Here is a 7,341-nt window from a genome sequence, read left to right as displayed (position 1 = left end):
ATCCATCAGGGAGAGCCCCCATCCATCAGGGAGAGCCCCCATCCATCAGGGAGAGCCCCCATCCATCAGGGAGAGCCCCCATCCATCAGGGAGAGCCCCCATCCATCAGGGAGAGCCCCCATCCATCAGGGAGAGCCCCCATCCATCAGGGAGAGCCCCCATCCATCAGGGAGAGCCCCCATCCATCAGGGAGAGCCCCCATCCATCAGGGAGAGCCCCCATCCATCAGGGAGAGCCCCCATCCATCAGGGAGAGCCCCCATCCATCAGGGAGAGCCCCCATCCATCAGGGAGAGCCCCCATCCATCAGGGAGAGCCCCCATCCATCAGGGAGAGCCCCCATCCATCAGGGAGAGCCCCCATCCATCAGGGAGAGCCCCCATCCATCAGGGAGAGCCCCCATCCATCAGGGAGAGCCCCCATCCATCAGGGAGAGCCCCCATCCATCAGGGAGAGCTCCATCCATCAGGGAGAGCTCCATCCATCAGGGAGAGCTCCATCCATCAGGGAGAGCTCCATCCATAAGGGAGAGCCCCATCCATCAGGGAGAGCCCCATCCATCAGGGAAAGCCCCCATCCATCAGGGAAAGCCCCCATCCATCAGGGAAAGCCCCCATCCATTAGGGAAAGCCCTCATCCATCAGGGAAAGCCCCCATCCATCAGGGAAAGCCCCCATCCATCAGGGAAAGCCCCCATCCATCAGGGAGAGCTCCATCCATCAGGGAGAGCCCCATCCATCAGGGAGAGTTCCATTCATCAGGGGAAAGCCCCATACATCAAGGGAAAGCCCCATACATCAAGGGAAGCCCCATCCATCAGGGGGAGCCCCATACATCAGGGGAGCCCCCATCCATCAGGGAGAGCCCCCATCCATCAGGGAGAGCCCCCATCCATCAGGGAGAGCCCCCATCCATCAGGGAGAGCTCCATCCATCAGGGAGAGCCCCCATCCATCAGGGAGAGCCCCCATCCATCAGGGAGAGCCCCCATCCATCAGGGAGAGCCCCCATCCATCAGGGAGAGCCCCCATCCATCAGGGAGAGCCCCAATCCATCAGGGAGAGCCCCCATCCATCAGGGAGAGCCCCAATCCATCAGGGAGAAACCCATCCATCAGGGAGAAACCCATCCATCAGGGAGAAACCCATCCATCAGGGAGAAACCCATCCATCAGGGAGAGCTCCATCCATCAGGGAGAGCCCCCATCCATCAGGGAGAGCCCCCATCCATCAGGGAGAGCCCCATCCATCAGGGAGAGCCCCCATCCATCAGGGAGAGCCCCATCCATCAGGGAGAGCCCCATCCATCAGGGAGAGCCCCATCCATCAGGGAGAGCCCCCATCCATCAGGGAGAGCCCCCATCCATCAGGGAGAGCCCCCATCCATCAGGGAGAGCCCCCATCCATCAGGGAGAGCCCCCATCCATCAGGGAGAGCCCCCATCCATCAGGGAGAGCCCCCATCCATCAGGGAGAGCCCCCATCCATCAGGGAGAGCCCCCATCCATCAGGGAGAGCCCCCATCCATCAGGGAGAGCCCCCATCCATCAGGGAGAGCCCCCATCCATCAGGGAGAGCCCCCATCCATCAGGGAGAGCCCCCATCCATCAGGGAGAGCCCCCATCCATCAGGGAGAGCCCCCATCCATCAGGGAGAGCCCCCATCCATCAGGGAGAGCCCCCATCCATCAGGGAGAGCCCCCATCCATCAGGGAGAGCCCCCATCCATCAGGGAGAGCCCCCATCCATCAGGGAGAGCCCCCATCCATCAGGGAGAGCCCCCATCCATCAGGGAGAGCCCCCATCCATCAGGGAGAGCTCCATCCATCAGGGAGAGCTCCATCCATCAGGGAGAGCTCCATCCATCAGGGAGAGCTCCATCCATAAGGGAGAGCCCCATCCATCAGGGAGAGCCCCATCCATCAGGGAAAGCCCCCATCCATCAGGGAAAGCCCCCATCCATCAGGGAAAGCCCCCATCCATTAGGGAAAGCCCTCATCCATTAGGGAAAGCCCTCATCCATCAGGGAAAGCCCCCATCCATCAGGGAAAGCCCCCATCCATCAGGGAAAGCCCCCATCCATCAGGGAGAGCTCCATCCATCAGGGAGAGCCCCATCCATCAGGGAGAGTTCCATTCATCAGGGGAAAGCCCCATACATCAAGGGAAAGCCCCATACATCAAGGGAAGCCCCATCCATCAGGGGGAGCCCCATACATCAGGGGAGCCCCCATCCATCAGGGAGAGCCCCCATCCATCAGGGAGAGCCCCCATCCATCAGGGAGAGCCCCCATCCATCAGGGAGAGCCCCCATCCATCAGGGAGAGCCCCCATCCATCAGGGAGAGCCCCCATCCATCAGGGAGAGCCCCCATCCATCAGGGAGAGCCCCCATCCATCAGGGAGAGCCCCCATCCATCAGGGAGAGCCCCCATCCATCAGGGAGAGCCCCCATCCATCAGGGAGAGCCCCCATCCATCAGGGAGAGCCCCCATCCATCAGGGAGAGCCCCCATCCATCAGGGAGAGCTCCATCCATCAGGGAGAGCTCCATCCATCAGGGAGAGCCCCATCCATCAGGGAGAGCCCCATCCATCAGGGAGAGCCCCCATCCATCAGGGAAAGCCCCCATCCATTAGGGAAAGCCCTCATCCATCAGGGAAAGCCCCCATCCATCAGGGAAAGCCCCCATCCATCAGGGAGAGCTCCATCCATCAGGGAAAGCCCCCATCCATCAGGGAAAGCCCCCATCCATTAGGGAAAGCCCTCATCCATCAGGGAAAGCCCCCATCCATCAGGGAAAGCCCCCATCCATCAGGGAGAGCCCCCATCCATCAGGGAGAGTTCCATTCATCAGGGGAAAGCCCCATACATCAAGGGAAAGCCCCATACATCAAGGGAAAGCCCCATACATCAAGGGAAGCCCCATCCATCAGGGGGAGCCCCATACATCAGGGGGAGTCCCATCCATTAGGGGAGTCCCATCCATTAGGGGAGCCGCATTATTCCAATTGCACCTCATGTTCCCTGATAAAGCCGCAGTCGAGCTCCAGTATCGGCTCTGTACAGTGACGTAAACCACGTTTGCCTCCACTGACAGCAGGCAGAGGTAGCACAGCGCTGTATGTGGAAATTTCACTTTTTACATTGGATGACTGGAACCCACCCAAACAGCGGCCTCAGCTCGGAGACTCCAGAGCCCAGCCTCCCCGTGCTCTACCGGAGTTGTAGTCTCAGGAACCAGCGCACAACCACCTCCAAACATCCCCGCTGTGCGCTAGAGACAGGCATAGCACTGCGCAAGCGCCGTCTGCTGGGGTCACATGACAGCTCCCAGAGTGCTCCGCGGCAGTGTCATGGCGGCGCGCTGAGGCAGGGTAGCACATGTGTACAGGTGAGTTCTGTCATCACTGCTCTGCACACGGCCGGGGATGATGGACCCCGGGGTGTTCAGCAGTCTGCCCCGTCACCTCGCCCTGATCTGTGTCTGCTCCATGTCTCCTGTGTGATTACCGCTCTGCGGCAGGACCCGGTGTGTACTGGAGGGCATCACATAGCTGTGCTCGGCTGCGCCATCTCCGCGGTGATTTCCTTATGGAGCCTGCTGCAGATCGTCCCCTAGAAAGTTACAGGTCTCAGAAGATAAACACAAACCAGTCCTTTTTGTTTTTGTTTTTTTTGCAAAGTTTAGATTTTTTGCCCTGTATCCGGGCTAACAGAGGAACCTGCAGCAGAATCTGTGTCCCCTCCACCTCCAGTCCTCTCACTTCTCCATAGACCTTTATGAGCCGCAAATGTCATCTCCTCAGGGATGGGAAAGTGTTCACTGAGAAGAGATTTTCCCTCAGAAGTGACAGCTGGGTCCAGGAGGAGACCGCAGGTACCTGTGCACAGTGCTTCTCCTCACTGTCCTGGAGCAGACCTGCGCTACCTGCAGACCGCTCTCTAATCTCCTGGACATTTGCTCTTTTCTCCCCTAATCCGCTATTTCTCAGATACAAATACAGAAACTGCTCTCACTAAAGTCTCTAATGATCTACTAAGATCTGCATCTAACGGTCACTGCTCCCTGCTGATCCTCCCGGATCTCTGCTGCATTCGACACTGGATCACCCGCTCCTCATTATACTCAGCTCCATCGGGATCAAGGACACCGCCTCTCCTGGTTTTCCTCCTACCTCCCTGTCCTTCTCCTTCTTCCTTATCGTATGCTGACTCTCTTTCCTCTTTTACCCTTTAATTTCTGTGCTCCTCAGGGTTTAGTCCTAGGCTCCCTCCTCTCCTCTCTATATACCACCCTTTTTGCACAGCAGATTGTGTTACCAGTACCATCCTTAGGCTGGGGCCACACAGGGCACTAGTGCGATCCTCGCATGACACTCTGCTCTCGCTGGCAGCACAATAGAGCCGAGTGTCCCTGCGACTGAGGTCCGATCATGCGATCGGACCTCAGCTGCAGGGGGCGGGGCTGCACTGAGGAGGGTAGGGTAGCTGGCCTAGTGCAGTGCAAAGTGCAGTGCAATTTTTCTCTCGCCCCATAGACTTGAATGGGTGCGAGAGAAACAAGACTCGCATTACAATCGCAGCATGCATGTTTTCTCGGTCCGATTAGGGCTGAGAAAATAATCGCTCATGGGTGCTGGCACACAGGTTAATATTGGTCCGAGTAGAATGCGATAAAACATCGCATTCCACTCGCTCCTATTTTCAGGCCGTGTGGGTAAGGCCTTATGCTGATGACATCCAATTATACCTCTGTTCAGCTGACATCACCCCCAGATTACTACAAAATACCATTGATTGCTGACTCTATCATCATGTCCTCCCTCTATCTGAACCTGAATCTTTGCAAAACTGTACTTTTTGGCCCCGATTCATCAAGACCTGCATTTTTCACACCGGTTTTGGTGAGGGAACGTGCTGCAGTCAGAGTTGCCTCATTCATTGGTGACTCAGGTGCATCTGCAAAGTACCGTGCGCCTCGCCACAAATCTGGCTTTAAAGTACTCTACAATACATCATCAGTTAGACAAGCTATGGTCACAAACACTTTATGCCCCTGTCCCATCGCATCTCTGCACATTTCTGTGAAACTGGCGCGAACATGGAAAAAGTTGCACATTTTTTGCATGACTTTGCTTTGCACAAAAAATGTGCAACCTATAAAAGCAATTTATTCCAGAATTATGGCATAATTGCTTTGATGAATTGCGGTCCTTGTGTTTCCTCCATTATTTACCTAAACCCGATGTTGCATATTCATTTGGTGGTTCGACCAAACAGCAGGCTAACTGTAGTGTGTTTATAGTTGGCTCAGATGTTTCCTTCACTCAGTTTATCCAATCACTTGTTTGCTCATGTCACCTGCACCTCCAGAATCCAATTTTTTTTCACCTGTGACAATGCAAAACCCCTTATTGTTTCTCTAATTCATTCTTGTCTGGACTACAGCAACTGTCCACTACTCAGTCACCTCTTACTTAACTCTCCCCTCTTCAATCTATCATGAATGCAGCAGCCAGGATCCTATTTCTGTCCAGCCACTACATTGATGCCACCATGCTGTTCCAGCCATTACACTGGTTGCCCATAACTTGCGGAGTGAAATATAAACTTCTCACTCTCACCCATAAGGCTCGTCACAGTTCCACACCATACTATATCTGCTCCCCCATCTCTCTCTCTCTCTTGAGCAATCTTCCCATACTCTCCACTATTGAATATATAAACAAGAGGACATAGTTTTTATAGTGCAAAAAGTACAAAAGTTTTATTAGGAACAGCAGGTGAACATCCATTAAAAGCAAGTAAAATAACAGGACCAAGCCCTAGTATGCACATCACTTCGAGGTTAACAACATACAGAATGTTTGCAGCAGTGCAAAATAACAAGTACAGATTATACATATATCCTATCTTGGGCTATGCCCATAGTAAATTTAACCCCTCCGGATCACATATACATCACATCATGTATTATCGTTGGTAAAAGCATATCTACCAGTGATGGTAAGGTAACACAATGGCGGCTTGGTCACAGCAACAGAACCTCGTGGAACATCCGACGTATTTGTTAGGTGTTGATTCTTCATCAAGGCAGAGGTGTTCTAACGGTTTCCCACAGCTCCCCGGGTTTAAATAGCGGCACCAAGGCTCAGTCCTATCCGGAAGTTCCAGAATGGCGCACGCGCTGACTCCCCGAGCAAGTCCCGTGAAATCGCAGCCGTCACGTCATAGTCGCACATGCGCGGGAGCAGGAACGCGTCACCATGGCTCCTGTGCAGGCGCGAGGCGTCTAGACGGTGGTAATTAATCAAGGACGAGCTCCGGAGTCGGCGCGTGCCCACTGAAACTGCCGGGGGACACTGGGCCTTCAACCATGTGTAAGTTAACTGCATTTTAAATAGCCAGTAGGTAAAATTGACAGAGCAACAGCACATGCAGGGATCACAATATTATTTTCATATCATGCAGGATTTCCATTTCATCTTTGTTCGTCCGTATGGTTATCTTATTAGAGCCCCAGCACCAATTGTCAGATTAACCTATAAATAAAAGAGATGGATAAATATAGCCGGTGTCCAGGAGGGACAGAAAGATAAAAACATTAAAAATGCCAAGGATACAAGTGGTTACGGGGTAGACAGCACCACAATCAACAACAGAGACCGCTGAGAAAATACTGAATTTAATACATATATGCGCGTATATAAATAAATATGCGCATATTCATATGGATGTGCATCCATCAAAAGATGCACATACACATGTCTATGTGATGTCATAAGAAAGGGGAATAACTGACGGACTCGTTGAGGCCCCTAGGGACCAGAGTGTCCGGAGTTGCAATCCCTTTGGTCTCGCACTGTGCCAGACCTTTTTTGAGGTCCCCACCCCTGATTTCCCCCCCCCTTCTATGGCATCAATGCCCTGATTTTTAATTTGGAGGGATCGCACGAGTGGTGAGATCTGAAGTGCCTGGGAAGTGTGACTTCAGAGACTGATCCCACCCTGTTAAAGACACTTCCCAGACACTTAAGATCTCACCACTCGTGCGATCCCTCCAAATTAAAAATCAGGGCATTGATGCCATAGAAGAGGGGGGGAATCAGGGGTGGTAACCTCAAAAAACGTCTGGTACAGTGCGAGACCAAATGGATTGTAACTCTGGACACTCTGGTCCCTAGGGGCCTCAACGAGTCCGTCAGTTATTCCCCCTTTTTATGACATCACATAGACATGTGTATGTGCATCTTTTGATAGATGCACATCCATATGAATATGCGCATATTTATTTATATACGCGCATATATGTATTCAATATTTTCTCAGTGGTCTCTGTTGTTGAT

The 7,341-nt window shown here is 53.3% G+C and overlaps 1 protein-coding gene across 1 annotated transcript in view; it reads left to right on the top strand.

Annotated features, from left to right (window-relative positions):
* The first annotated feature begins 3,325 nt into the window (after positions 1-3,325).
* TTC27 (tetratricopeptide repeat domain 27) overlaps positions 3,326-7,341 on the top strand; it is a 557,582-nt gene continuing 553,566 nt past the window's right edge. The window contains exon 1 of the mRNA XM_075338149.1: positions 3,326-3,386. The gene's annotated coding sequence lies outside the window, so the exon portion shown is untranslated. The remainder of the gene's footprint in view (positions 3,387-7,341) is intronic.

The sequence above is a fragment of the Anomaloglossus baeobatrachus genome, chromosome 3 (assembly GCF_048569485.1).
Source record: "Anomaloglossus baeobatrachus isolate aAnoBae1 chromosome 3, aAnoBae1.hap1, whole genome shotgun sequence".
Taxonomy (NCBI): Eukaryota; Metazoa; Chordata; class Amphibia; order Anura; family Aromobatidae; genus Anomaloglossus; species Anomaloglossus baeobatrachus.
This window is presented reverse-complemented; position numbering and strand designations above follow the sequence as displayed.